Source organism: Pithys albifrons, chromosome 19 (genome assembly GCF_047495875.1).
Source record: "Pithys albifrons albifrons isolate INPA30051 chromosome 19, PitAlb_v1, whole genome shotgun sequence".
Classification (NCBI taxonomy): Eukaryota; Metazoa; Chordata; class Aves; order Passeriformes; family Thamnophilidae; genus Pithys; species Pithys albifrons.
In genome coordinates this window covers 1,598,137-1,607,716 of record NC_092476.1, presented here as the reverse complement: position 1 = coordinate 1,607,716, position 9,580 = coordinate 1,598,137, and the positions used below count along the sequence as shown (strand labels likewise).

Genomic DNA, 9,580 nt, shown 5'->3' with positions numbered 1-9,580 from the left:
AGGGGCTCCCAGTTGCTCCAGGAGCTGCCTGTGCCTCTGCCTGCCTCTGCCTGGAGTCAGCAGGGGATCCTCGGAGCCTCCTCTCTGAGAAGGGGGGGAAAGGAAAAAAAAAAGGAGGAGGGGGGAAAGAAAAAAGGAGTATTGATCTAATCAAAACCAGATCCTCCCAACATCAAAGACAAAAAGTAAACAGGCTTTTCAACTCCTCACAGTGAAAAAAAAAAAAAGGAAGAAAGAAAAGGAGAGGGAGGGAGGGAGGAAGGCAGGGCAGAGGGAGCGCGGCTCTATCGCCAGCCCGATCGCGACTATCAGATCCGCTCCGCTGAACTCCCGGCGCACTTTTAGCGGGGCCGGGGCTGAGCAGGGGGTGTCAGCGCGGCCCCCCCGCAGCTCTGCGCCTCCCTGCCCCGGCATCTGGTTTCCATCTGCCCCCCCGCCCCAGCCCCGCTCCCTCCGCTGCCGGACCCGCGTGTGTCCCCTGTGCCCCCCCGCGACGGGAGAAGGGATTTTGGGGGGGCTTCTCTTGGGAAACGTACCCCTCACCCCTACCCCTCCTAAAAAAAAAAGCCGAGGGTGGGTGAAGGCGAGGCTGCCGTACCTGGGCGCTGCGGGGCATCCCGGGCCGGGGCCCCGCGCCCCCCGCATCCCCCCGCGCCGGGAGGCATCACCCCGCGGCTGCGGAAAGCGGGATAAATGGGACGGGGGGGTCGGGAGGGGGCAGCCCCCAGCCCCGGGCTCGCCCTGCGTGCAAAATAATAATAATAATAATAAAAACCTGCTCCAGAAATGGCGACGGGCTGGGAGGAGGGAGGTCGGAGCCGGAGCTGGTTGGGGGGGAAAGGAAAGGAGAGGGGGGGAAAAAGTCCAGAGCGACTTGGGAGCCTCCGAGCTCCGCCAGCAACAAGCCGAGCCTTGGCGGGCACGGGGCACCGCGGGGGCACCCCCCAAAAAAATAATTAAAAAATTAATGAAAATTAAAAGCAAAATCCGTATTTGAAGGAGAAGAAGCAGCCGCCGCCCCCCGAAGTTGCCACTCACCGCCGAGCTCGCTGCGCGCCCGCGGCCCCGCCGCTCCCCGGCAGCGCTCAGGCTGCACCCACTCCCCCCGCCGCCCTTCCTCCTCCTCCTCCTCCTCGCCTTCCTCCTCCTCCTCCTCCTCTCCTCCCCGGCTGTGCAACCGCATCGGAGAGCATCGGCAAAGGGAGGGGGTAAAGAGGGGGGCTCGGCCAGGGAAGGAGCCGCTGGCGCTGCGCGCCTCCCTCCCCCGGTTATTTATTTTATTTATTTTAAATACAAAAGCGCAGGTCCCGCCCCCCTGCATCCTCCGCCCCCCCTGCATCCTCCGCCCCCCGCCCCGGGCTCCCCCCGCGGCATCAAAGCGCAGCCCGGCCGAGCGGTCCTGCAAGGGCGGTAGCGCTGGAAAAAATAAAGGTCAAAAAATTTAAAAAAGAGGTAAAAACAGGCCCCAAACAATTTGAAAAATTAAAAGAGAAACGGGAACAAGCGCGGGGCGCACCCCCCCTGCCCATCGCGCTGCTGCATTCCCCGGTGCGGGGGAAGCTTCAGCCCCGGCAGGGATGGGAGAGGGGGATGCGGATATCGGCTCTGCTGGGGGAAATAAAATTATTATATATATCTGAGGAGAGCAGGATTGTTTTTTTAATTTTTTGCGCCCTCCTCTCGGCATCCCGCGGCGGCTACGGAGTTGCCAGGACCTTATCAAAGGGATGCGATCGCAGCCGCCGCTCCGCCGCCTTAAAGGCGCAGGAGCCCCTTTTTCTGCACCGCCCCGCGCATCTCCCGCGCATCCTCCGCGCTCCTCGCGCATCCCCCCGTCCCCTTTCCAACCCGCCCACCCCCCGGCATTAAAACTTTGTGAAAAGTTTTCATCTCGGGGGAAAAAAACCCAGGGCGGGTCACCAATTATTTTATATATATATATATATATATATATAAATAATCTGCAGGCCTGTTTTCGCTCCGTGCACTAATTAAACAATCCCTGATTGCAATAGAACTGGCACAGCAGCCAAACCCCAGCCCCAGTTGTGTTCCCATCTCCCGCCCCAGCTGTTAAATATTAACCAGGCACGGAATGGAGGGTTTGGAACTTCAGACAAAAGGTTTTAATTAGGGGTTGGCCCCCAAACCTGCCCTCCAGATCCAAGGAGCCTCCTGCCCTCCTCCTCCCCAGCCTGCTCCAAGGCTGGACCCAGGGGCTTGGTGGTTCCCCTCCAGGACCTGCCTGGCTGTTCAGAGCCCACCTTGGTCCAGCCATCAGAGCTGGTGGAATCAAGCCTGGCTTGACTTTTATCCTTGTTACAGAATCACAGGATGGTTTGGGTTGGAAGGGACCTTAAAGATCATCCAGTCCCACCCCCTGCCATGGGCAGGGACACCTTCCACCAGCCCAGGGTGCTCCAAGTCCCATCCAACCTTGGCCTTGGACACTTCCAGGGATGGGGAATCCACAGCTTCTCTGCCCAACCTGTGCCAGCACCTGCCCAGCCTCATAGTCAACAATTTCTTCCCAGTACCCCACCTAACCCTGCCCTCTGGCAGTGGGAAGCCATTCCCCCTCATCCTGGCACTCCAAGCAGGACAGGTGGAAATGCTCCTGGCAGGAGAAATGGCACCTTCCATTTTTGGTTTGGCAGCACATCAGGTATGGCACCTCCTGGGAAATGCAACAGCAAAGTGCAGCCCATGGCAGGCCCAGCCCCTCGCCCCAGGCCCACAGGGGCACACACTGCCCTGTCCAACAACTCCAGCACAGACTCCAGAGCTGCCCATTCCAGCCAGAAAAAACACCCACAGCCCCAGGAACAGGAGCCAAGGGGGGACCACTGCAGTTGGTCCCATCAGCCTCACCCCTCTCCCTCCTGCCCTGCAGCCTCCACATCTCCACAGCAAAGTGAAATCCCAAGGGATGACAAGACATACCAGGGAAGCCCCAGTGCCGGTCCCAAGGTCTTAACCTGATCCTAAATGTGAGGACAGAAACCAGGACTGTAGCCCCAGACCTGTGTCTCTGCCTTTGGGAAAAGCAACTGGTTTGCACCATGAGTAAACACAGTTCTTGACTTCCCCTGGTGCTTCAGAGCTCCTGTTCCTCCTCCTCCAGGCTCTGCTCAAACCACTGTCTGCACCAAGACAACAAGCAGACACCCAAGAGGCTGAGAGTCGTGGTGGCCCTGGACGTGGTGTCCTTTGAAGCTGAGATTTCATCAGCCCTGGGATGGCTGAACCCACGTAGGAGCCTCATATGGAGGAGCTGCCTGTGCCTCGACTGGGCAACCTGGGCTAATAATATGAATTAATACATGGGTAAATTCATTGTTGCTGCCCAATTACATGTTTTTCAGACCTGGGAATGGCTCCTGTTGGGCAAGGAGAGCAAACATTCTGCCAAACGCATGAGCTGAACAGTAAAAGTGATTTCTAGGCACAAGGAGTTATGAATTATTAGAATTACTAATATTTTTGCTGCTGCTGATGCCAAATATTGATGTGCCACTATGCCAGATGCAACTGAGACAGAGTGGTCACTTCCTGGGAGGATGAACAGCCTGTGTCCCCTGGGCAACTTGGGCTGGTGACAGTGATGTCATCTCCAGCCTAGAACCTCCAACCACCTGAAGGTGACTTGACCATCTCTTTCTTTGACCACCTCTTTACAACTTGCTTTGAAACAATGTTGGGATAAAAACCTCTTCAAGTCCCTTTTACTGCTACAGCACAGAAAATTAGGACATTACAATGGAGGCTGAAAAGCTCAGATTTGTCCCCTTTGGAAGAAAATCTCATTAAGTCTCATTCACCCTATTTCATAAAAATGTCATTTAACCGACTGGTTTTCTCCAAATCCTGTTGTCCAATAACACTGCCCTGCTCCAAAGCCTTGGGAGAGCAACCCAGCAACTCAGCCAGGGACTTCATTTACCAAAAAATTAACGGGGACTGCATATGCAGAAGAGCAGCCCACCCAAAGACCTGCCTAGCCCAGCATCCTCTTTATGCCAATCACCAAAAAGAGACACTTTGGGAACAAAAGGAGAGGAGGGCAAACCCCTGGGGCCGTGCCTTTGTGTGGCAGTGCCCAAGGAGCAGCTTGTCCTCCCCAAAGCAGTGGTGGCCTCGTTCATGTTCTGCATGTCCAGTCAGGGAGTCTCTTTTCTCCTCCTGCCAACAGGGAAGAGTCACGTCGTGCCTGGGATTTGAAAGCAATCCCATGAACTAGGCAGGCAGTGGCAGGTACAAGAAGGTCTTCCAGAGTTTTCTTCATCTTTAGCAGTTTCTGGAAGTCCTTGTTCGCAGATCTACAGGGAATCTCTGTGTTCAGGTAGCAGCTGCAGTCATCAAGAAAGGAGAGGATCTTTGAATTTCCTTCTGATTTTCCAGTCTAAACTTGAATCTGAATTCCCAGGCTGAACAGAAGGGAAATTAACTATTTATATTTTATTTGTTAAGCCTTTCTGCATTTGAAATTAAAATTCAGTAAATGAGGGAGAAAACTACTGCAAAAAGCTGTCCAAAGCAGCATCCTCAGCCATGCTGAGCCCTCCTGGTGCCCTGCAAAGACCAGACACAGCCTGTCCCCTCCTCTTTAGCTGCTGCTGTGTGTCATGTTCACAGGCAGCAAAGAAGCTTGAAGTCAGATTGTGGCACCAAAAAGGAATAATTTTAGATGAAAAGAATCAGTTCACAGTGAAGCTACACAGGAAAGAGAAATTAATTTTTTTTTTTCGGAGAGCTTTTTTAGATCAGGTAGTAAAAAAAGAAAAGTAGGAAAGAAAAAAGCAGTGGGGACTATTAAGGCCTGGAGTGCTGTGAGAGCACCTCAGATGTGCCAGTGCTCACTCCCTGGGCTCTGTCTCATCCTGACTGCACCCAGCTAACCTGGCTCCATCTCCTCCTCCTCTGCCCACAAGGCACATATTTTGCTGGTGTCTTGCTCCTAAAAAGGTGTCTCCAGGTTGTTGTCTTCCTGCAGAACACCAGGTGAGACACCAGGAATGTACAGGCTCTGAGGGCTACACCAGGGCAGTTCTGTGTGTCCCTGTAAATGGCCTTGTGGGGGTGACAGCAGAGCAGGAGCTCAATCAAATCTGAGCCTCAGCAATGCCTAAACTGTGCTTTGCCTGAACCACCAGTCCTCCACCAGACATCAAATCAGTGTCCTTCACTGTGCACAAAGAGACACTGAGGGCCAGGAGGACCCCAAGAAACCCCAGGGATGCCACCCACCCCCTGACCAGCCCCTGCCATCACACACTGCCTGATACTGGTCATACAAATGCACCTCAAAAGTGCTTCCCCTGCTAAAACCACAATGAGATCACAAAATAATAGAACAGTCTGGGTTGGAAGGGACCTTAAAACTCATCTAATTCCACCCCCCTGCCATAGGCAGGGACAGCTTCCACTAGAACCAGGTTGCTCCAACCTGGCCTTGGACACTTCCAGATCACAAGAACATTGATGGAAAGTACAGAGAAAAGATGAAACCAGCATGCTGAGCTCCCTCTTATCCAAGCACACCTCTCACTCACCTCCCTTGGGGGTCAAATCCCCCCCAAGACCCTCCCAACCTTCCCCTCCACCCCTTTTCCTCCCCTCCATGGCCAAGCAGGACGAGGGCGACCAGCACTGCTCACTCTTCCCACCCTGGTGACACACAGCCAGCCACAGTGGGCTGGGGTTTTGGGGTCTAAATGATCTTCCCAGCAGGAAAACTCCTCTGTGATGTGCACAGAGGCCAGGGAGGACCCAGAGAGGGCAGGAGCTCAAGCCCAGAGCAGTGTTAGTCAGCCTGACGTCACCCGCGCTGTCACCGCACTGGTGGTCATGTTGATAACGAGATCAAAGGCTTGCGAGTATTTCAACAGAAGTGCTGGGAACAGTCTTGATCAAAATAAGAGGAAGGCCCTGTATACAGAAGACATGAGAGGTTTGCAACCCACATGTGAACCTTTGAAGTTATTCTCTCTCTTTTTTTTTTTTTAATAAACTAGTTTAACATCATTAGTGTAAGAGGTAGGACCCGATGGGCTGTGTAATCTCTCAATGTACTGAAGGCACAGGGTATTACCCACACACAGACACGCTTTTCCAGTGGGGAAAAAAAGCACTGCCAGAGATACTCACAAATAAGACAAGAAAACACACAATTAGTTTTATGGGATTTGAAGTTCATTTCATAAACCGACATACTTTTGTTACCGAGTATCGCCAGATAAGTCTGATACATTTTCTCTCCTCTAATCCTTTTACCATTTCCATTCCCCCCTGCAGACTCTGGGCCTTGATGTTTTGTTCAGTGCACTCCCTGCTATCTGCACACGCTTGGCCAGATTTTTGAGACTTAAAAGGGGCACCGTATCAGCATTAACCGTTCCAGGAGAGCTGATAAAACACACGCGAGTACTTTGCTATCTATTAACATTTCTGAGCTCCTTCCTTCGCCTGCACGGAATGCTGATTGAAGAGAGGGTGGGGGCAGAGGAGGTAAAGGAGGAGAGTTATGACTAACTTCCCATGACTTATTTTTTCCACAACCCCTTCCTCACTGTGCACAAATAAGACATCACTTTCTCTGCTGCCTTCCTGTTTGAGTAACAAGGAGAACAGGTCTATGAGATTCCCCATCCCTGGAAATGCTCAGGTTGGATGGGACTTGGAGCAACCTGATCTAGTGGAAGGTGTCGCTGGCCCTTGAAGGTAACATTTAAATCCTACTGATTGTTTTAGTCAAATAAGGATTTTTGGATGGAAAATTAAGCACTGCTGTGGCTGCTGGGGATGTACCCACAATGCAGAGGCACTGAGTGTGGTCCTCTTGCCATGTCAGTGATAACTCCTCAAAGTCCTGTTCAGGGCCACATTCCTCCTTGCTCCATCCCTACTCTCTGCTGCTGCCAAGCATTAAAGATTCTGGGCTTCATTAACATACAGCATAGAGGTGGCAGGGAGAATCTGAGCCTAGAGTGGTTTGAAGCCCAGTTTCTTCATGCAGTAATACCAGAAGTGCTTATGAAGTGACTTTCAGACACTGCCACACGAGCAATCAGGTCCACAAAACAACTACTTGCCAGTGTCCATCACCCTGAGTGGGACAAACCTCCCCTCCCCATTTCCAGAATTTGTGGCAGTTTGTTAAAATCACCAACAGATACCATATCTCTGGCAGTTTGGAGCTTTATTTGCCAAATGATTCAGATTGAAGGGCTTCCCTTCAAATCTGAGGGGGTTCACATCCCTCTACATGTGCCCTCATCCTGCTCCCACTTCTCCCTTCCCCGGGCAACAAGAAGGAATGTTGAGCAGGAGGAACAAGGGGAGGTGATGGGACCATCAGTGCTAGCGAGGCCTGAAGGAGATTCCATTCCACTTTTTTCATGGAAACAGGGACATTTTTTCCATGCATGCTCAGGGAAGCCCTTCTGCCTGCCCAGAGCTCATGGGGTGTCCTGGCTCTGGCTCTGCATGGGCTGGATGCTCCTGGAGGAGAACACGGCCAGGCTGGGAACGAGTCAGGGCTGATGGCACCTTGGCACAACTGCAGAGGAAGTGAAACATGTGATGTGTTACCAGCCCCAACTGATGTGATTTGATTCTGCAGTACAATCTGATTTGTTTTCTGGCTTCTCTGGCTGTGTAAAAATGGCTCCCTGAAAACTCAGCTGAGTATGAAGTGCACTCCCTGCAAATCTCAGCGAGGGGAGGAAATCCAAATGTTTTGAGTTTAACTGTTAAACATAGTTTCCAGCTAGTGTGCTCAGAATTTGAAATTAAACAAATGAAAGAAACATGTTTCAATGGTTTTATGCAGGCAATAATGTCATTAACAGGAAATAAAGAAATTGGGCTTTGCAGCTGCAGCATGAAATTTAACCCTTGCTGTGCAGTGTGGTGCTTGCTGGGCTGGCACAGCACACTCCAACCCCTGCCTGCCACTGGGCATCCCAAAAATACTTCCCAGCCCCAAATATCCTGATCCACACAGTCCTTACAGCAATTTGGTAGTGGAAAAAGCAGGAGGAGGGACAATGGTTAGGACAGAACAGGCCTTCCTGACTAGTGGAAAACTTTCGGATCATAAAGTCCAATAAAACTTTTCACTTCCAGGGAAATAAAAAACCCCAAACCCTTTAGGCAGGGTTATTTTTAGGTGTGCTGTCAAAGCTGAGTACCCGAAAATTATCCCTGTTTTGGTTTGTTTCTGCCTGTCGAGTCAATTCTCAGTGTTAAGGCCATGAAAGGGGTGAGGCTCCAGCCCCTGTGGTGCTCTCAGGACCTGGGGATGCCTCTCACAGGCTGGACCACTCCTGAGGCCACAAAAAAAGCATTAATGTTTTTAAGGATGCTGTGATTGCAGGTGGGAAACGCAGGCTGGAGAGAGGAGCCTTTGCATGGAGAAAACCTCATCCCCACATCCCCACACCTGGCCCCAAAGTCACTGAGTTTTCTGTGCACAAAGAGTTGCACAATCAAGTCCTGTGTCTGAGCCCCTTCCAGACACTGGGAAGAGTATCCCCAGAGGGGAACCAGAAGGCAGATTTTTTAGTTAAAAGAGGAAACAGAGGATAGCTAGTTCTAAAAAAAAAAAAAAAAAAAAAGAAGAATTTACAACTGGCATGGGATTTCCCATCATGTGGGGAAAATCATCAAAGTCCCCCAAAGGACAACAAGAGCCCTTTGGCTGGATTTCTCCTTCAGAAAGGGCACTGCTGGCAGGTTGATGAGGACAAGCTGAGAGCTGAGTCCTTCCCCATCACCTTGAGCTGAGGGAAAAGCCCTACAGGTCACCTCTCCTGAGCACCTGCATTCAAAGCAGTACCAAATTTTTGGTGCCACTTCACCTGCTATCAGATTGCTCTGCTCCCCCTTCTCCCAGTTTATCTACATTTTTTTTTCAGTAGGTCATATTTTCCTCTGTTAAAGGCCTGTTGATTGCATGAAAAGGTGTTTTCTCCCACTGTGGGAACCTCCACTGTAATCCTTTCAAGAAAGGTTAAACAATAAATATTGGTAGCTTTGTTTTCTCTTTCCCTCAAAAGTAAAGGAAACTTGGTGACAGGGAGGGCAGTCTCTGACCAGACCAGACCCAAAATAGGTGCTTGGACATACATTTCATAAATGATATTTTTCTTTTCCATAGAAATCATCATGCTGTGGGAGAGACCATCAAAATACTATTTTAATCCTTTCTCCTTTTGTTCCTTATGCTTCCTAATCCTTTCAGAGAAGCCTGGAAATTGCTTCCCCAGCATCCTTTCTCCCCAGAAGAAACTGGGGGGACAGAGAACCTCATATTACTGAAAATCAGGAGGAACCAGAGTGCTGTTAGAACCCAACCCCAGTGACTGAAACCATGCTCTGGGCTTCTCCCTCTCCTCCCAACAGGCCTGAAAAGAGGAAACTCTTTTTTAGTATTTGAAAACAAATGTATCTGGACTCTCCTGTTACCCTGAGAGCACACGTGTCATGTTCCCCTTGCAATCAAACATGCAGATCAGCTCATTAGTGATGAGGCTGCAGGAGCCCCTGGCAGGGGATGGTGACCATGGCAGGAGGCACC

At 51.1% G+C, this 9,580-nt stretch overlaps 1 protein-coding gene across 1 annotated transcript in view; it reads right to left on the bottom strand.

Moving 5' to 3' along the window:
* Positions 1 to 55: 55 nt before the first annotated feature.
* The window catches only part of CEP112 (centrosomal protein 112), a 185,118-nt gene continuing 175,593 nt past the window's right edge, over positions 56 to 9,580 (bottom strand). The window contains exon 28 of the transcript XR_011699438.1: positions 56 to 84. The gene's annotated coding sequence lies outside the window, so the exon portion shown is untranslated. The remainder of the gene's footprint in view (positions 85 to 9,580) is intronic.